Source organism: Lagenorhynchus albirostris, chromosome 12 (assembly GCF_949774975.1).
Source record: "Lagenorhynchus albirostris chromosome 12, mLagAlb1.1, whole genome shotgun sequence".
In the NCBI taxonomy this organism is placed as follows: Eukaryota; Metazoa; Chordata; class Mammalia; order Artiodactyla; family Delphinidae; genus Lagenorhynchus; species Lagenorhynchus albirostris.
In genome coordinates, this window is record NC_083106.1 from 92,697,447 (window position 1) to 92,719,282 (window position 21,836).

Consider the following 21,836-nt stretch of genomic DNA (forward strand, 5'->3'; position numbering starts at 1 on the left):
CTCCTACTCTAACATTTCATAATTTTCTAAGTTCTTTTCTTAAAATTTCTCTATATTATCATTAATTTTAATTAAAAAAATAAAAATCTAACTTTCTCTTTTGAAAATCAGAGTAATTCCCATAGTCCTACAATAATGGGATAATTAGTTCTGAAACCTGTCAAGTTTCATGTTTCATATGAAAAGAAAATCACATTAAATAATTTTTAAAAATTAAACATGAACTCTGTAGCACAAAGACAAGGTCCCCCCAAATGGTGTCCCTTTATTTACTAGAAATGTTCAGCTCTGCATTAAAGCTGAAAAAAAAAGAAATATATTATTTTTGAGGTACAAAAATTTCTTATGAAAATCAATTTTTCTTTTCTGTCCATACAAACAAAAATATGGAATGACATTAGAGGTCAGGTTTAGTTGGTAACAGAATGTAGCTTCTTGATATTTTTTATTTTAGGAAAGGAGAATATCAACATCAAAACTTTTTTTTTACTTTTATTTAAAATGAGGCCATATTTTCCTCTTATAAAAACAGAGATCAGCTAGAACTGTCAATTTCCTCATCTGTAAAACAAGAACACTGAATCAGCTGACTATATTCATTCAGAACTCAATTTCTTTATCGTATGATCACTAAGGTTCTCCCTAAATCTAATATACTAAGGTTCTAAGGAAAGGAAAATATATTACTAACGACATGTTTTTATTTTTATTTCTTAGAGTTCAAATGTCCACCATTCACCTTGGTCTAAGCTTAAGGAACCATTCAAGGGGATACAATGCAGATGGGAGGGGAAAACAGAACCCTCACACAAGCTGTGGCGTGTTGCAATCAGGCTTCCATTTGAAAAAGAATCTTCTCTATAGCTTTAAAGTGATAACTTTGTACCAGCAGTGCTTCTTGTTTCAAACGGATTTTCTCTGGCTCTTCCTGAACACTTTCTGAGGAATCATCGACCTCTTCGATTTCTGAGGAGGAAGGACTCTCTACTGTCACAGTCACAGGAAATTCTGATGGACCTGAGTGTCTGAAGAAGAAGACAGGAAATCACAGAGTTGTTACACTAAAGTGCAAAGAAAGAAGACAAGATTGTAAAAAAAGATAACACAAGCCAAATCCAAATATCCAAATATTAGAGAACATTTAACAAAAGTGATCTGAGGTATCATTATTTATAAATGTCTCTCACTGCTCCTTAGTCTAAAACAGGCAATGACTAAGTAAAATTACAGGAACTTATTTTTGCTATGTTACTGTACAGACCTCTGTTGTACATGGTTAGGATTAGTAATGGGAATTGCCCATATTATTTTATTAAGTTTCTTTCACAGAAGCCAAGTGAAGAGCCAAGGTAAACATTTTTTCTCAGATCAACTTTATACTGCAAATGAAAAATTTATTCTTCACCATCAGACACAAACAGTCTGGAAGAAAATGTAGTTTTTCAGAGGAAAATACATCAGTAAAGGGACTGATGAATAATCAGAAAGTCAACATATCTAAGCTGGGAATAACAGACATTAGAATTTTAAAAAAGAAATCACATACACATACACAACTAAAACTAACCCATCAAAAATTTCATCTTCTCACCACACTTAAGCCAAAACTAGGGTAACAGTAATACAATTCTCCCATCAAGATTCACTGCCACTGCAATGTTGTTCAATAGGACAGTTCCAAACATTTAAAACCTGACCTGGCCACAACCCCATAAAAGTCTACAGATCATAAAGAAGCGTGCTGGGATTATATAACCACGCAGAAGACAAGTCACTAGGACATCATTTTGACAACAAGCAGCAAACCCTGCAGCACAGGAAAACCGTAACAGGAGAACGAGGTGCACACCTCTCTCTCTGGGCATGCAAGGGCAGGACTGACACCCACGGTGCTCTTCTCTCAACCTCAGCAGTGGTGCCTTTCACAGAGCAACTATGCAGTCTCCCCGAACCACTGGGAAGGAGAATCTGATACTGACAGTATTAGCTTGCCATGAGGCCATAAGCGAGGGAATGTGTGTGGCCTTGGTGAGAGAGCAGAGGTTTGGGAGATGTTGCTTTATATTGGCTTTCAGATCAGGAATTTGTACATATAGCCCGCAAACAACGTTTCTTGAAAACATGTGAACATTCTTCAGTATGAGAGCTCCATGTGAGGGGGTCAGAAATGGCACTCAAGTTCGTTTCACTGGGTAACAGCTGATTTGCGGACTGGAAAACAGGCTTCCTTGTTTACAGGCATAACCACAAGGCTGCCAGTTGTGTGCCAAATCCACACAACTACACAGTTGCATTGGGAGAGCGACCAAACATGTTTTACATGGATTTATTTCAGAGAGGGAAATGCTTCTTGTAAGGCTCTGTCAGTTTAAAAAGCAAGGAGAATGACCATCCACCTTTCCCAATTCAAGTCCTATATATCATAAATATGATAGCTAAACACCAGCAACTGATTACATACATCACGAGCTTTGATGAATGGAAAGCCCCTAAAAAGATATCAACAAAACGAAGTTAGATCTTCATGTAAATACATCACCAGCTAAACCCAGTTAATACAACTATTTAGTTATTATGTACAGTATCCACACAGAATTGTGTATAAAAATAAATAAGCTCAAAACAAGGACCTGGAGGGCTCTGCTATGGAGAAAACCGAACAGAATTCAGGTGACTGGCTCGGTAATAACTCTCTGAACTGCTGAGAGGCCCCTTCAGTTCCTATGTTCAGGATGCTTGAGATTTCAGTCTCACTTCTTTAAATGGTGATATTAATCATTCTCTAATTTACCACCCTGTGTGAGGAGGATGGATGTGAGATTAAGTGTCTCAGGAAGAAGATAGGAAACCACAAAGTTGCTAAACTCAAGTGCAAAGACTGGGGATTCAACACTATAGTTTATGCAACAGCAATTCACATTACCATTTGCAAAACAGTAGTCGGTTGTCCAATGGGGATTATAAACATCCATTTAACATGAGCAACTGAACAGATATTTTACACAGTAACTACTTCAAGTACTATTTAAAATCAATTCTCTTTGTTTTCTTAAGCAATTGTTAATCCCCAATTTCGTGAGTACTACCAAGTCAGTCACTTGAAAATCATCTAGAGCAATCTATTTCACTTAGCAAGCCTCAAGCTATAGTTCAACCATTTTATTTACTGTTCTGTGACAAAAATTACTATGAACAGCTATCCCCTGGATAAGAAATCAGGTAAAGCTAGTTTGACTGACTAAATCGATTTACTGAGTTAATAAGCCAGTTGTTTTAGAATAGGTCTAATGCATAATTTTCATCCATTCTGTATTAAACTATTTCCCCTGTCTAAAATGTCTTTTTGCCCATTCGTACATATCCAAATTCCTACTTCTGTGCTGTAGGGCTTCACGCAACTACACCTGCCTTTAATGAAACTTTCCTCACATGCACAATTGGTGATAATTTTAGTTTCCTCAAGACTCCCACGGGGTTAGCTCTGTTGTGACACTTGAGAAACAACTTGAAACTCCCAATTACCTTTTGTTTTTCTTCCTTAGAGGGCTCATTGGGCAGAAGCCATGTGTGAGTTATCTTTTTTCCTCTATAGAAAGCACCAGAGACCGCTCACATAACAGAAGTTCCAAAATAAAGGACTCTGAATGATTGAAAAAGACAGGGAATGCAAACACGTTACCTGTTGCTTTTTGCACGTTCTGCAGTATGCCACGGCTGGAAACCAGACACACCAGGTGGTAGAGGTTCAGGACCATAACATTCTTTACCAGCAGAGTGTTTCCTTCCATTACTTACAGGTTGCTTTGCGGCCAAGCCTATGTTTGACAAAGCATGAAAAGAAGGAATCAAGATGCACCAAAGGTCTACAGAGCAACTGTCACATGTGTACACTTTGAAAGGAATCAAACAGGCACTTGACAATGATGCCAAGGCCATTAAAAAGAGGATCGTTTTGTACAAAGGTTTTACATAAGCCAGCATTTTTAAAAAATATAAGTTCTCTACAGTAACAAGTTATTTTAACTAAAACAAAAGTATTGAGATGTGCAGAAATGCAAAAATAAATTTTTAAAATAATCCCGAAGTATGATACATTTTATGTATTATGCAGAAACACTCAAGTTTACTGAATCTTAGAACACCTTTGGCATTTCTGAATCTCAAGGACACAGAAACACAGATACACCCATGACTTCTGCCAAACAGAATCTTCAGAATTAGACCAAAATTTCAATTTAAGATGAATTTTTCTATGTAAAAACAATAAAAGTTATAAGGCTGCAAGTTGCTGGGTGGTAGGTGAGTCAATGTTACTCTCCTATAAGCCTGTCAACCTTCACTGCTCCTTTGATTTCATACAGAAATCACACAAAAAAACAAATGAAACCCACTGGATAAAAGAGTGAAATGTGGAGACTTATCCTATATTTCAGTAGTAAAGAGGCAAGTATCTTTATATGAAATATTTGGTTGCAAAAACTAGACCTACGTGTTAATATTTTATTTAGAACAAGCCACATATTAAAATTCACATTTAAATATTTAATTTGAATTTACTGAAAACAAACATCATAGGTTAAAATGGTTATATTTATCCTTCAAAGCTACTATATTTTGTGTTATTTTATTTATTTATTTTAATAGATCTTTATTGGAGTATAATTGCTTCACAATTCTGTGTTAGTTTCTGTTACACAACAAAGCAAATCAGCCATATGCATACACATGTCCCCATATCCCCTCCCTCTCGAGCCTCCCTCCCACCCTCCCTATCCCACCCCTCTAGGCCATCGCAAAGCACTGAGCTGATCTCCCTGTGCTATGCTGTTGCTTTCTACTATAGTTTAGCAACATTAGGATGCAGGGTAAAATGGAGTGTATGTGGTAATATAGGACAAATATTTCATAGAGTGTAGCTTATTGATAATCACCACACGATCCTGTGTGATTTACATGCCTCTTAAAAATATATAGGAGCTCAGTTCATTTTGTGCTATTTTATTGTGTTTTTTAACTTAATTACGGTCAAAAAAAATGTTTGTATGCATGTGGTTTGTATGTGTATACCCTTCCTTTACTTTCAGAAACGAATGCAAATACATTTGTATTAAAAGTTTTTTAAATTACACTTTTCTTGTTAGGAGATAAAAAAAATTTCTAATAAAAGTTCCCATCTGTTTTTAGGCATACATCATGACAATATAAATGTGACAGAATTCACACCATTATTTCACCCTACACTCACCAGGATCTAGGTATATACCCAGATACTGATTGGCTTACCTCTATGTCTCCAAATAACTGAGGCAAATAGAAAAAAAAAAGCCCAAGAAATAAAATTACTCTTAAAATAGCTCAATGAGTTTGTACATTGCAGTTATATTTCCACTTTGCTTCATCATGCTAAATAAAAAAAAAACGTTTAACTGTTTTCTTCTCATTCCATGATGCCCTATTATATACCACCAGGTACTAATTTTACAGAATTCCTAATATACATGCTTTATTAATATATATATTTCCATTTCTAATATCATAGCAAAAGTCAACTTAGCTATTTTAAGAATACTGTACACATGATATAAATTTTTAATAATAATATCTAATTAGTGTGATACCACAAATCTTAACTTCTTTGTATGTACTATTTGATTATTAAAATATCACTCTCTTGAAATAACAATTGGCAGACAATCATAAGCTTTTTTTTGACTTCATAAACACTCTTAACAACTTATTTCATACACTATTGTCCAAGCAAGTTGATTAACAGAGAATCAAAAACATACATCTTTAAGTAGAAAAAAAAAGCTGTATTTATGAAGATGTTTACAATAGTTTATTTTAGGTTATTTCCAATTGTTCACCAATTTAAAAAATTGACCAACTCAATGAAACCTTGTGAATACAATGTTAAAAAGTATAACTATGAATCACAGAATTTAAGTTTAGTATGAAAAGATAAGAATGGCAAATTATATTGAAGTTATGTGGAATTATGTTTATAGACAGCAGGAAGAGAAAATAAAAATGTAAATATTGCTAGATAGGATAATGCAATTAGAGGTGGTCTTTTAAATTTTTCATTTTTATGCTAATACAATACCTTTATAAAACCCAAAAATCTTCAAACAACACATTTTAAAAAAATTGTGGTAAACTACACAAAACAGAAAATTTATCATTTTAACCATTTTAAAGTGAACCGTTCAGTGATATTAAGTCAACAAATTTTTAAAACTTTCAGAGGGAACCTGAATAAAAGATGAGTTGTCCATTGGTGATTTTAATGTATCCGGTATATAACTAAAGTCACCACAAAACTCTTTCTGGGAAATTGGCAGATCATAAACATAAAATATTTATTTTGCTTTATATCAAACCTTATTGTTTTGCTGTTTCAAAGTTCAAATTTACTCACAAGAAAGAGTCAGTTTCATATTAGATTTGGTTTCACAAATGCTGCTCCTGCTATTCATTCTTATCACCAAAAAAAAAAAAAGACTATTTGTGACTAACGATAATATGTTCCAGAAAATAAAAAGTTAAAAGGTTTTCAATCTGCATTTCTGGGAACCTAAATTAAAGCATCACACAACATTTTCAAAAACAGAAAAGCCATTTGATTTGACTAAAAACTTAGTTTTAAGATGGCAGAAAGTACCTTGATAATTTTCTTTTAAGAAAGAAAGAAAAACAAGCCATTAAAGAGAAATTCTTCTGAGCGAACTGAAACATGTTATGTATGTCTGACTTGGCACTCCTTCCATCTGGAGAACTTTTTTGATAATTGCTTTCATCACAGAATGATCTAAAGTAAAATGAATTGAAGTTAGAGTAATTATTTCCCAATGAGTGGCTATTTCCATTTAAAACCAAAAGCCAACTAATTATTGCTTTTCCCATAAATTTAAATATGAAATCTACATTATGTAATTATACCCTTAATACCCCTTTGTGTATTCTAATTTCTTCCTCAGAAACCTAAGATGCCATCTTGCAGACTGCCCACAATGGCTACTATTTTGGCAGCAACAAAGGTCAACTTTAAACATTTTGCATCTAAAGTGGCTTTGGATACCTTTGCATAGAAAGTACAGTCTGAGCACTGTCCAGACACTTAGATACCTAAAGGGCATCTAAGATAACAAATCAAAGTCCTGATATTCCCTCAAAAGCTGCTCCTCCCATCAGCCCCCTTTTTCTAAGTGATACCACCCAGTTGCACACATAATCATCAACGACTTGTCTCCTTGTTACTATTCCCTTCATACCTCACAACTAATCTATCTGCAGGTCTTGTTAGCTACACCCTGAAAACACAACCTGAATTCAACCACTTTTCACTTGCTGCAAACTTCCAACCTAACCTAGGCCATAAACATCTCTTATTTGGACCCCTGTGATAGTCTCCTAACTGGTCTCCCTGTTTCTCTTCTTTATCCTCCCAAGTCCATTCTCTATACCAGGTCACCTTATTCAGATACTATTTGGATCATGCCTTTTTCCAGTCCGAAACCCTCTACTCATTTAGAATAATCCACATCTTTACTCTGGCCTTCAAGACTTTACAAGAGCAGACCCCTGGCTAGCTCCTTGACCTCATGTCACACCACATTCTTCTTCACTCAGTACTCTGCCCAGATTGGCCTTCTTGCTTTTCCTTAAATTCTCCACCCACCTACATGCCTGCATACTCATTGCCCCCTTGTCCTGGAATGTGCTTGCCCCAGATCTTCCATGGCTTGCTCCTCTCTTCATTCAGGTCTCCGTTCAAATGCCACTTCTCCAGTGAAGCTGGCCCCTAACTAACCTGTCCAATGGAGTCCTACCTGCCCCCCTCACTCTTCTTACATTTAGATATTTTTGCACTTCCTACTCTCTAAAATTATATGACTTATCTCTTTACTCATTTCTATCTGAACTCCTTCACTAGAACGTAAGCTCCACGAGGGCAAGACTTCTGTGTGTCTGGTTCACTGCTTTATCCCTAGTGCCTAAACCCGCATCTAGCACACAGAAGGTATTAAAAACATGCCTTGTGAAACTGACAAGTGAATAAAGTGCTCCTTGCAAGAATTCAGAGGTTGCACAAGAAGCAAATAATGCTCTTGGTGGAAGCAGGCTTAGTATCTAGGTTCACCTCTATTCAGAGTAGAGATAAGAACAATTTACAAGTATAAATCACTTTAATCAGTGAATTATCTGCTCAAACCATAAGGGAAGTACAACATTAGAAAAGTACTGTTTTCTAGGATACAAACAATTAACAAATTCAAACAACGTGTGTATAGAGAATACACACTAAAAACCTATCATGAAAAGTATGATGGTCAAGAACTCTCGCAGTAAAAGGTCAGACAAAAACCAGAACAAATGATCATGAATTCTAGTAGTTCTGGGGCTGAACAACCTACTCATTTAATCAAAAGGGATCATCGCAAAAGCACAGGTATTTAAAAATATTACATGAAAGGAAACTATCATGAGTCATTTAAGTGTTGAGTGGACCATCACATTAAAATAACTAGAGTCTTTCAACGCCCCATGACATACAGAAATAGCGAGTCAGACATATGGATCTAACAGCATATGATACAACCCTTACACACTGTCACTACAGAAGAAGGGACGCCCGGTGTAATTAACCAACTAGCCAAATGAATACAAACAGCCAGTAAAACTCACCAGTAAATCAAATGAATACAAAATAAAACAAAATGTGGTTATTCTCCTATCAGATTAAGCCAAGATTCTGTAAGAGAAGTCTTTAAAATGTCTATACCCTTTTGATCCAAAAGAAATAGTCAGAGATATAGGTAAGGATATATATCAGAGTACTTTTTGTAACTGAAAAACTGGACATACCTTTTATACAAGATCGGATAAGCTATGTGCACTGTGGCATATTCATATAATGGAACACTGAAGGGTCACAAAAAAAATGATGCAGTAAGGCTTCCCTGGTGGCGCACTGGTTGAGAGTCCGTCTGCTGATGCAGGGGACACGGGTTCATGCCCTGGTCCAGGAAGATCCCACATGCCGCGGAGCGGCTGGGCCCGTGAGCCATGGCCGCTGAGCCTGCGCGTCCGGAGCCTGTGCTCCGCAACGGGAGAGGCCACAACAGTGAGAGGCCCGCGTACCACACAAAAAAAAAAAAGATGCAAATTTACTGACTTGCTAAGATGGTCATACTGAATTAACTGAAAAAAGTTATAAAATTTGGAGTAATCCCACTTGCATAAAAAAGGGAGAGGTACTCATTTTTGTAGTCTTACAGTTTTTTAAAAGTGCTACCAGCCAGTGTTTGTGAGAGGCAGGCTTCATTCACATCCACTCTTGGGGTGGACTACAAATTGGCATAGCCTTTCTGGGTGGTAATTTGGCAATGTGTATGAAAAGTCTTAAAAATATGTCACACTTAGTCATTCCACTTGTAGTACCTTATTCTACAGAAGTAAGCCCGATGGACACAGAGATGTATATACAACGTATTCACATTGTTTCTGACATGGAAAAGCAAACTGTCTCAATCTAATTGCAAAGAACTGATTATAGGACATCAATATGATGGAACACTACATGATACCTCATTAAATGAAAAAAGCAGGAATATGAAATAGCAAGTATACTACAATTCTATTTTTGTAATCCCTAAGTGTACAAATATATTTATAGAAAACAATAAAAAGACTGAGAATATATACACCAAAATGAACAGTGATTATGTCTGGGTGTTAAATTTATAGGTAATTTTTCTCTTGTTACTCTGTATTTTCTGTAAAGAATATATGTAACTCTTAGAGAAAGTTTAAAAGCAACATAAAAGCTATCAGAAAAATGAGGCCTTAAAAAAAGTCCTATCACAACAGTATCATGCCAAAAGCTAAGCATATATTATATTAAAAATTCAGTATTTTCAATTTAAGAATTTACCTCCAAGCCATAAATCCTCACTAAGAGATTCTGCAAAAGCACGAGCACCCAGGTCACCAATGAGCTTGTTGCAGTTCAGAGCGATGTGCCTCAAACCAGGCATACAGTCAAGATCAGGTCTCCTGGAACGAAGACTCTCAGCTCAGGTTTCTTCATGCCTTCTGGTAGTCTGATACTTCAAAGATCTAATGGGATGAAATTAAGATGCTTCAATAAGGAAACAGGATGTGCCTACTGAGCATGGCTTATTATGTCAGAGATTTACACACACACACATCACGCATATATGCCAGGAGAATCAAGCTGAGAAATTAAACAGTCAGTTCTGCTTTACGAGTCCAGTGACCCACATTCTAGTCGGTCAGTGATTAGATTCCAGCCACTGGATGACCTGTTTTTGAACAGTTATGTAAAGTTGGATAACTCAATTACAGTCTAAGAATTATTTTCCTTATCTTCTAAGTCAGGGAATTGATTCTAAATTCTCTCATTGCTGAGGCTCTAAATTTCATCATTCTGTCCTCCAATGGTCTCCAAACACCTGACTGGGCAACCCATAAGAAAACTTTTTAATATGCATCTTATTTTTTAACAAATTATATACACAAAGTTCTATACATATAATTTAGGTACATTATAAACTACACAGATATTTTTTAAATGATACAAAGCTAAATAGGTTCTAGTATTTTCTTTTCCTAACTCCTAAGGCATTATTGAATTTTATTTATTTTTAAAAAGTATTTATTTATTTATTTGTTTCTTTGTTTGGCTGTGCCGGGTCTTTAGTTGCGGCCTGCCGGATCTTTTAATTATTGCATGTGGGATCTAGTTCCTTGAGCAGGGATCGAACACAGGCCCCCTGCATTGGGAGCGCAGAGTGTTAACTGCTGGACCGCCAGGGAAGTCCCAGGCATTATTTTTAAAACTATATTTACAAAATGGATCTTACATGCTACCTAGGGTGTGGACGCAAACTTCAGAGGCCTGGACTATGCACAGCCAGTTTGATGTGCCTTGGGAAGATAATGGTTTGACATTTAACCACAAGTCTTGTCTTAAAGACATTCAATTCTTTATATTCATGAAATCAATTTTGGTAACAGGGAACACTGACTTTAAATCAAAAAAGTCTTGTTACATTCTTGAAAACATAAAAGACTCAAAGTGCCTTTGACACTCTAAAAGCAAAATCATTAGTGTCATTTTCCTATTAACAATGGCTTATAAAAGCTCCAAGCAGAAATAACAGCAATCACTTACACAGTGCTTAGTATGTGCCAAGCACTATTTATACAAATGAGTTCATTTAAACCTCACAACGAGGCATAGACGTTAAGTGATTTGTCCATGGTCACTAGCTATGAAAAGGGAGAAAGGGAATTTGAACCTAGACCATTTGGCTTCGGCACCCAAGTTCTTGACTGTTCTCTACCCGAGGGGTCAATGGACTTGCCCTGTATAGGCTCAAAGAATTTTTCAATTTCTAAAATCTAAATTTAAACATTTCCAGCTTTGTGGGCTATACAGTTTCTGTTGCAACTACTCAACCCCACTGGCGTAGGCTGAAAGTAGCCATAGCTACCATGTAAACAATGGGTTCCACTATGTTCCAAAAAACTTTACAAAATCAGGCGACGGGCCGGATCTGGCCCACCAGCCATAGTTTACCTATCCCTGATCTGCACCACCAAACTATTAAAAAGACTTCATGTCAAATTATTAAATAACTTAGGCCTCAATACAGTAATTATAACCACTGTAAAGTTGTTAAGGCATTAGTTTAAAAACTGTATTTACAAGTTGCCGATGTAGTGATGTTTATTAGTTTATAAACTACAGCAGCTAATAGACACTTGATTCATTTAAATCTTGAAGACTATAATTTAGTCTTGAAGACTAAATTAAATCTTAAAGACTATTATAAACTATAATAGTTTCTTCACAGCATCACAATGTTTTCAGTAACTAAAAATACATAGAAGTATTATTATGTATTATATATTAAATCTCCTATTTCTAAAATTAAGTGGACTATCTTTACTAAATGGTAGAATCCCAAACTGAAAACTGGTCTTATTCTTTCAACAAAACGAAAGATGCACTCACAGGTATCAAAAGACGAAAATTAACTGCCATCTGTGTCAATGTATTAATGTGCTTCAATCACATATGTTTTCATGAAAGTTTAAACATAAAATCACCTTTAAGATCCTGGCCAGGAGTAATCTGCTCCCTGCCATGTCAGATTATACCCCGTGAAGTTTACTGTCTTAAGAGTGATAGAGTTATTTACACCTTGCCAAATAACTAAAAGGAAAAAAAAAACCCCCACACACAGTAAGATGAAGAGCCTATACGTTTGTCAATCTTGACTTATTTGCTTTTCTTGAGTCAATTGGAGGTTTACAGCCACATTCTTAAAATCATTAACTACAATCTTCCCAAACAGGTAATTGATGAACTGATGCATTCTAAAGCTTGTCAGTAACAAAGTTATTCCAGTTTACAGCAACAGTTTAATTCTATTTAGTACTAAAACTGAATACACTGGATACTGCAAACTTTCTTACCAACCACTCAGTAAAGTACTACATACTTTTGAGACAAAGGAAAAAAAAGAAAAACCTAAAGAGCATAAGACTCTTCCGATTTTCAGTTCCAATGATACATGCCAACCTTGATGATCAATCAGCGATTTAAATGTCAACTATAAACCCAGTATTTTATTAGCTGCTATGCAGTATACTAGAGCAATAGAAGAGGGAGGACCTCAAACCCTCTGTTTCCTCAAATTGAAAGGCAGGCTTCCTTACCCCTTCAGACCACTAATGGACACAGGGAACGTACACTAATGTTTCAGGACCCCAATCAAGAATCACCTGCTTTGTGATTAGGTCCATCATACACCCTCACCAACACCACTGAGTTTGCTGCTCCTACGGGACGTTACATATATTTCCTATTTGAACACATACCACAGTGCATTATAATTATGATTGCAGATAGATGTTCTAACAATTTAAAGAGAATGATGACTTTTTTGCTCTTTACATCTTGCTATTTCCCGTCCCATAATATTTCTTGAAGAGAAACCATAAAAATATAAAGAAACACAAAAAACAGGAAATATACAAAACGTGTGGTTTGTGGCTTAACACAAACTTAAGTAAGATTAATTCTGACAGTATCCAGCATGACAAACTTCCATGGTACAGATGAGAATGGACCAAGGTTTGAGCAGGTACAGGAGACAATCCACGCATGCACAACACCAAGAAAAGGTAGACAGACATGGTGTGTAGGAAATCACGAGACCAGTCCGATGGGAAGAGACTTAAACAAGACTGAAACTCACTTTCGAAACCTCCGTCTCCAACTGGACAATTCGCAAGACACAGGTTCACCAAAGTGGCCAAATATTCAATCCCTTTAATGGGGAGGAACAGTTTAAAATTTCATTGCTTTAGTTTGCCCCAAAAGCAACTATCAAAGGTTGGCAGGACACAATGAAGGCTTAATTTTGTCAACATAGTTAAGTCTCTCTCTCTCAGAACTAGCCCACTTAGCTCCAGGTTCCTTAGCGCACCCGATGCACTTACACAGCCTTCATGAGCTTTACACAACTGGAAGGTCACATCTTTATTTCTTATCGCAGGAACACGACTTCTGTAAACTTCATTTCTGTCACAACCTAAAGCAAAAATATTGTAAAATGAGTGGTTTAAACCATACATTTTATCATTATTGAAAAGCACCTAAATAAAAAGAAAAAAAGCATCTGCTCTGTGCTAAGGATTAGAAACGACTCCTGCCCTTAAAGCCTTCATTAAGGAGGAAGATGTATAAACTCAAAATTTCAATCACATGAGATAAATAAACATAACCTTTATGCACAGAGGTGCCTATGGAGGCAAAGAGTTATATCTAAGTGACAGCTTCATGAGAACCCTGAAGTAGAATCTAGAAAGATGAGGCTACGCAGAGTTGGAGTAGGAGGTGCATTAACTGCAGAGGGAACATCTGTGAAAAGACACTCAAGCCTGACTCCTGCTGGGCACTGTAAATACTTCAGGCGGGGACGACTAAAGGCCAGGGGTCCAAGTGTGAGAAGAGACACAAAGGCAAATAGAGATGCTGGCAGAAGCAAGCCTGGGAGAGAGCATGGCTTTTATCCCACAGGTGACGAGGCCTGGGACTACCACTAGCTGAGTAAGGGTGCCTCCGCTGATTAGAAAAAGGCGCCCCGCTGCTGAAGGACCAATTAGACAAAGGGAGTGATCCCAGAAAGTTCCCCTTCCTCAGGGCCAAAGAACGCCATGACGGGGCTTCCCTGGTGGCGCAGTGGTTGAGAGTCCGCCTGCCGATGCAGGGGACACGGGTTCGTGCCCCGGTCTGGGAAGATCCCACATGCCACGGAGCGGCTAAGTCCGTAAGCCATGGCCGCTGAGCCTGTGCGTGCGGAGCCTATGCTCCGCAACTGGAGAGGTCACAACAGTGAGAGGCCCGCGTACCGCAAAAAAAAAAAAAAAAAAAAAAGAGCCCCATGAGGCTTGGCCCAGCACAGTTCAGACTACACGCCTCTAGGCAGGGCAAACGCTGCGTGGCTAGTATGCACTAACTCTGTGTGGGCAAGCCATTAGCAGCATTATTTTAAGCATAGCTTTTTATGTTACAAGATCACTCAACCCGAGTAGGCAGATGAACTTAGAGGAGCTGAGCCCAGGAGCTGCGAAACCACCCAGGAGTTTCTGCCATAGTCTGGGCAAAATGTAATATGGATGAAGAAGCAAATTTAAGAGGAGGCCAAAATCTACAAGCTAGCCCCACTGGATGCAAGACATAAAGGAAGTTCAGTGAAGGAACTCTGAAAAGAATGGGCTCAACAATAAATTTTTGTTACATTCAATGTAAAATATGTGGCAAAATTAAGTACAGTGGCCTTTAAGGTCCCTTCCAGCTCTAATTTCTTTTGATTTCTAACTTATTACTCTGCTTAAGTAAAGTCCCTTCAGAGGTACAGAACAGTTCTTACACCTGAATGGGATGCAAAGAATAATCTGACTTGATTGAATTGATGAATTGAACTGTTTTGATGAATCTGACTTGATTTGATGAATTTGATGAATTGAACTGTCTTTGCAGGAGAGAGAACAGATGGTGTGAACCCCAGATCCTAGTAAAGGGCCAGGCACACGATAAGTATTCAGCTTTTCGAAAACAAACGAACAATCATTTCCTTTCCTAGATCTTCACACCCTTCCTCTGCTAGCTACTTTCTCTCAGCTTATAAACATCCTCAAATATACCCACTTAAAAAACTCTCAGACCTATGACTCTTTGGATATTCTTGTGGATAACCTAAGTCTCTCCCATGCCTTCAAACACCTGTCCTTCCAGAAAGCCCAGATCTGTATCTTGGGCCCAGACCTGGCCCCTCTACCAGGCCCCTCTAAAGCACTGAAGATCAAGTAAGATCCTCTCCCCACCTCCAATCCCTCGCTACTGTGCTCTGTGTCTCACAAAAAGATGCAGCTGTAAACTGTCACCCACACTTGCTGCCCTCCCTTTTCTAACTGGTCACCAGGCCTCACCCATTCTCTCTCAGATCTGCAAAATCCAGTCCCACCTTTTATAACTTAAGTGGGACCCTTTGATTACAATTCACGCTGCACCCAATCAACTGCCTTCCACATGGAGGTCCCAGTGAGCCTCTAAACCAGAATTCCATTTCACTGTTCTTTGGTGTTTCCCACAGCCTTCAGGATAAACATCCAAACTTCTGACATGACAAACAAGGCCCCTTTCTGTGGGGCCCCACTAGGTTTCCAGTATCAACTCTCATTGCTTTCCCAAACCCTGAGTTCCAGTCCTGTACCTGAGTTTTGCCATATTTTTTTATATTTCTCAAACTTTGACACACACTGCTCCCTCCTGCCACCCCAGGAGCTTCTACATATCCTTAGAAAGGATGGCACCTCCTTAAAAATTAAATTAAAGAAAAAAGAGATTCTATGCTTTGTAGCACCAGAACTCACTTCTTCCAGAACACTGACTACTGTGCTTGTGTTTACTTGCCACCCAGTAGAAGGGGAGCTTACCTAGGGCAGAAGCGTCGTCTCCAGCAGCCCTTGGTTCTGACAACTCATTCAAGTACCAGGATACTTTACACACATAACCTGCTTAATTAATTCTAAGAACCCACAGAAAGAGTGGTTTTTAATGTCATTTTACAAGTGTGGGGATTGTAGCGCAAAAGAAACCTGCCCAGGCCACAGAGAGCATAAGCCCTGGAATTCAAACCCTAAGCTGCCTTCACACTGGTGCGCTTTCCACTATAGGATACTATTGAAAAAAATTTCTTTTTCCTGAGCCCTGTTTGAATGGAAAGGAAATGAAGCTGGGATATATCAATTTCCTAATCGCTTTGGTCTGTACCAGGCAAAGTCATTCAACACACCAGGTAACATCTGTGCAACCATTAACGACGCTCCAAACTGTGCTAAGTGTTCTACATTGTAGAGTCTACAAGCATTAACAGAGTGAGACCTTGTAACCTCCACAGAGAGTGGGTCCTGTTAAGCCCATGCAACAGATGAGAACACTGAGACCTAGAAGCCTTAAAGCACTCGGCCGGGGTCACCGAGCTGGCAGGGGTCCTAAGCCGCACGCCCCGTCTAGTGCGCGCACACCCGGGCACTGGGCACCGGTTCTAGTGCCCACCCTCCACCCTGCACCATCTAAAACCCCGCTTCTCAGCGCCCACATGAGGGCCCCTGGAAGCGGGAACTACAAACCTGTCTCGCCAAGCCGTGGCTGGAAGAAACTCTGGATACAGATCACGGGCAGAGGGTGCTCAAGAGCGGCGTCCAGTCAACCCCACGGAGGCGGTCGGCGTTGAAGTCCAGCAGCCCTCCCGCAGGGAAGCGCGAACGGCGGGCAGAGGCAGCGAGTCCTGCAGCGCACACAGCTCCTCACAGCGCCAGAAGTCGGCCACGCTGTCGCGGCGCAGGTTCACCGAGTGATCATGGTCGGAGCGTGGCCTCGGGGACGCTGGCTGCGGACACGATGCCCACAGCCGCCTGGCGGTCCCTGCTCGCCTCCCGGCCCCTCGGGCGCCCACCGCCCGGCGGCTGCGGCGCCGCAGCGTGGGCAGGACCCACGTAGCAGGCGGAAGACGCAGGGCCACGGGCCCCAGCTACGCCGGCCCCCTCCATGCCACGACCCCGCGACCCCGCATCGCCGGCTGTTGGCGCCGGCCTCAACGCCCCGCGAGACGCGGCGCGGCGGTTTAAACTTCCGGGCGGGCCCTTGGGGCGGGGCTCGAGGACGTCAGCGCACGCCCTGTGCGCCAGCACGCAGCCCCGCCTCCCAAGGGGACCCGGCTTGAGGAGCAGTGGTGGGAACTTCGAGACTAGGACGGCGCGAAAGGTAGGAGGTGTGGAGAATTTGGGGTTTCGAAAACGCGTTTGCTGACTGATCCAAACAAAAGTGAGACATGATTGTATCAGCGCATTTTAAAAGTAAACTCCCACTAAGTGTCTGTGCTCGCGCCGCCCAGGAGAGAGTGTGCACTTCGTGAGGGACACAGGAAAGGCTGAGTGAACGTTTGCCTGTGGTCCGTTACCTGGTGCGCGGGTGTGTGAATTTCTGCGGAGAGCCCTTAATTTCTGTAGTTTCTGCTGACTTGACACGGTGGTTGGCAAACGGTGACGTGTTCCATGCATTCAGGACATGATCGTGGTTACTAATAATCACTTTGTTTATTTATTTGTACTGACAACTCCGAGAATTTACTACTGAATATCCACTTTACAGAGGAGAAACTGAGGCGTAGGAAGTGAAGTGACTGAGTGAGAGGAAGGACTCAGACGATTGGTGTCAGTAAATTAACCCTGCAAGGAGGCCGTTAGACCGCAGTGGCTCTAGTGATGCGGCTGCTTACGTAAACCAACCCAAATCTAAGCCTGTCAACGCCTCAGGGTGACGAAACCGCTGAGGACAACCAGTCACAAACCACCAACTAGGCGTTAAAGCCATAGCAAATCAGTCATTTCCTTGCTTTGCTTCTGCCCTTTTAAAATAAACATCTCTGCAGCTCCTGTGGCTGGAGTGCTCCTCACCTCTTCCGCTTTGTGGTGCCTGAATTGAATCTATTTTTGCTCACATAAAGTGTGAAAACTTTAAATATGCCTCAGTTTGTCTTCTAAGATTGGCCGTAGAAGTTGGATTTGTGTCCAGTTTCTAGAACAGTGGTCGTCCTCTGGTCAGGCCTTAGGCGTTACGTGTACAACGTTCCTCTTCTACCACCACCTTCTGGATGCCTCCACCCACTACCAGCTCCCACGCATCAGATCCCCTAGATGTGGTCGGCAGTGGCTTTTACATGCAACGTGCTCACATTATAACATCGCAGACACTCCTGTGTCCTCCAGCCACTGTGTGAAGTGAAACATTACCATTCCTGTTGGAGAGTCCCCGGTGTGACCACTTTCCCAAACACAGCCACTCCCCAGCTGACCCTGGACTGTTTTTTCTTTGGGGTCTGTTTTTCTTCAGATGATTTTCTAGTAATTTATACAAATATGTGAATCTGGATAAACTAATATATTTTACTCTCAATTTCAGGTTGCGTCCTTTGCTCTCCAGCAATCCTTGGGGTGCTGTTTTCAATATGTCCATGCAGGGATTCAAAATAACAAAAATGCTTTTGAAAAATAATGTCGTAGGTTGACAGAGTGGTTTATAAATTATAGCATACGCTTATGCTCTTAATTCTTCCTCACAACCCTGCTTCTCATGGCTGGAATTGCTGCTACCCCTGTGGGTCAGCTGGGGGCTGGCTGTAGCCGGGCCGGGGGCCTGACGGGGCCACATGCCTCTCATGCCCCAGCTAGTAACTGGGGCTTGTGCTCCTGGGGGTAGCAGGGCTCCGAGAGGGAGAGCAGAAGCAGCGTGGGGCCTAGCTCTGAGCTGGCACACCGTCGTCTCTGCTGCCTTCTGTTGGCCGTGGCCAGTCACCTAACTTCAGGGGGGGGAGATCAACTCTGCCTCTCGATGGGAGGAGTTGGAATGTCACATTGCAACGAGTGAGCACACAAGGAGTCAACCTGGAGCCATTATTGCAATTTGGGATGGCGCTTGGTGCGTTCCTCGAGGAGGACGTCCAAAACCATTTTTCAAACATCTCAGGTTCCTGTAAATCTCCATCTCTGGTTTGGTGGTCCCTAAAAATTCCCAGTCAGTTTTGGTGAGGGGACACTTGGTGACAGTGTTGTCTTTCGAAATGAGTAGTTCCGTTACCGACATTACATTGCTCCCCATACGTTATTTATAAGGTTTCCCTGTTTGTATGTGCAAACTATTTGTGTGTATATTTGGAGAAATACATTGTACAGGCCTCTTTTTTATTTTTTCCACACACCCTAGAGATGTCATAGAGGCAGTAAATATGTCCAACTTTTTGAGAACTTGGAACAATCAAGACTTACCTGTACGGAATGCTGTTAATGATGTCAATTCCCACGACAGTACCTTTCATCTGACACACTTAGGGACTGTTAACAGATTAAAAGCAGCAAAATACGCGGATAGAGAGAATATTCTTTATCTTGTGCTCTGAAATCTTGGATTTTCATTGGTTTCAATGGGCCTGAAAATGTATTTTTTTTAGTAGGGACATAGAAGCCTCTAGCGGTATTCTTAACAAAGCAAGGTGAGTTATAAGCAATCATCTGATGGAGGGTAAATGAACCACACTCCAGTTGAACAAAAATACAATATAAAAGTCTTACCATGGAAGAAAATCTTTATATGATCTTTTGAAAAAAAAAGCTTCAAGAAACATAAAGACATGACACCATATTCAGTTTAAAGTCAGTGACTTGTAAGCAAGGCAAAGCAAAGACAGTCTGATTAAGGCCGTTGCATTGTTCTGGCATTTTTTAGGTCTCACCCATTTCTGTGGCCTTTTTAGAACCTAAGCTTCTAGGGCACAGAGAACTTCATCTTGACGTAGGGCTGAGCAAATGCACGGAGCATTTCTCAATAAGTAGGCCTTAAATTCTTAGTCCAGAAGGAGCCTTGAGATGCCCTCTCTTTACTCCTTGGTAGAACTGTTTTAACCATCCCCCGAAAACAGATTGTTTTCTTTCAATCTCAAAATTCAGAGATTCCACAATCAGAAGTTACTTCTCATATTGCCTTGTGGTCTGCTGTGGGCATCTGTCGAATGGTGTGAACTCTGCGTGGGGAGCCTGGCCTACCCTCCAGGCCCACGGTTTGGGCTGCGGTGGTGCCATGCTGTGCTCAGGGGCCTTCTTTTTTGGAAGTCTGGGCTCCAGTGAGCCTTGGTCATGTTCTTTTATGGAACCTTGGGTGCTAGACCACTCTGACCCTCAGTCTCATTTGCAGGTTCTGGGGAGGATTAAATGAGCTCATGGGATATCCAGGTGACTGAGGCAGAGTCGGCTCGGGATGAATCTTTGCTTCGTTTTCATTAGCTGCGGAGAAGACGATGACAGCTTGGTGCCTGTCCAACTTTAATATGGGTATGCCTCTCTTGGGGATCTTGTTCAATGCAGGCTGGTATTCAGTAGTTCTGGGTGGGGCCTGGATTCTGTGCTTCTAACAAGCTCCTAGGTGACGGTGACGCTGAGGGCAAGGGTTTGGCACCTGTGTTTCTCCCTTTCCGGAAGAGCAGGATGTCTGCCCCACCCCCACCCCGAGAGGAGAAAACATCCGCAATGTGACTACTAGGAACCAGCTTCCCTCACATGCAAGGGTCCTGTGCCACTGCTCCCAACCATTCCGTCTGAGGCGCAGCAAGCCAAAATACTGAAATGCTGAGGTTTGCAGCAAAGAGGAGGTTTATTCACAGGGCAGCCAAGCGAGGACGTGACGTGACAATAGGTCTCAAATCCGCCTCCCCAAAGGCAAGGGGCTTTGGGTATCTGTGGGATAAAGAATAAAGAAGCAGGGCAGTATGAGGCATGGGGAGCATGAGGAAAGGTGATTGGAAAAACGTGTGCTCATCATTGTTCTGAGCTGGCGTAACGAGGCTACAGGCCTCAGCACATTCTCAGGCTGGAGTTTTCGGCCCTCTGATGGCAGGAGGTCAAAAGGCACTTGCCCAGGTGGAAGATCGGTGGTCCTCTCCACTCTAAACCAGCTCAGCCTAACCAGGCACAGCTGATTCCAAGTTCCTGGAGGATCACGGGGCAAACATCTTATTGCTTATGCTACATGCTACTTGGAGGACGTGCAGGTGTTCAAGCTACCTTGATGAGTGAAGACCGGGATTTGACTAATCATGACACCTTGTTTCACCTCCAGGCGAGCAGAAGAGAGCTGTAGGCTGAGTCTGGCTCCTGGCACCTGGAATTGGAGGCAGGTGGTTTAAAAACGGGCTCTCCCACCCTCTGTGTGATATTAGGTAGATAGACTATTGAACCTTCCTGTGCCTGTTTCTCCACAAGCAGCATGGGGACACTCAGAGTCCCTCTCTTGGGGGCTGTTATGGGGCTTCAGTGAGATATAGATGCATGCACAGGCACACGGGAGACACCCAGTGTGTGTTCCCTTCGTGCTTATTTTTATTAGGACACCAGTATTGTTAGAAGATTTCTGGTTTGGACAACAAATTAGATAGGTGGTCATTGCTATAGTTTATGCGAGAGCAATTCACATTGCCATTTGCAAAAAAGTAGTTGGTTGTCCAATGGGGATTATAAACATCCGTTTAACATGAGCTACTGAACAGATAGTTCACACAGTAAGTACTTTATTTAAAATCAATTCTCTTTGTTTTCTTAAGCAATTGTTAACCCCCAATTTCGTGAGTACTACCAAGTAAGTCACTTGAAAATCATCTAGAGCAATCTATTTCACTTAGCAAGCC

At 40.8% G+C, this 21,836-nt stretch overlaps 1 pseudogene; it reads right to left on the bottom strand.

The window, feature by feature from the left end:
* The window catches only part of LOC132530516 (centrosomal protein of 78 kDa-like), a 29,563-nt pseudogene extending 12,409 nt beyond the window's left edge, over positions 1-17,154 (bottom strand).
* Between the last annotated feature and the right edge of the window lie 4,682 nt (positions 17,155-21,836).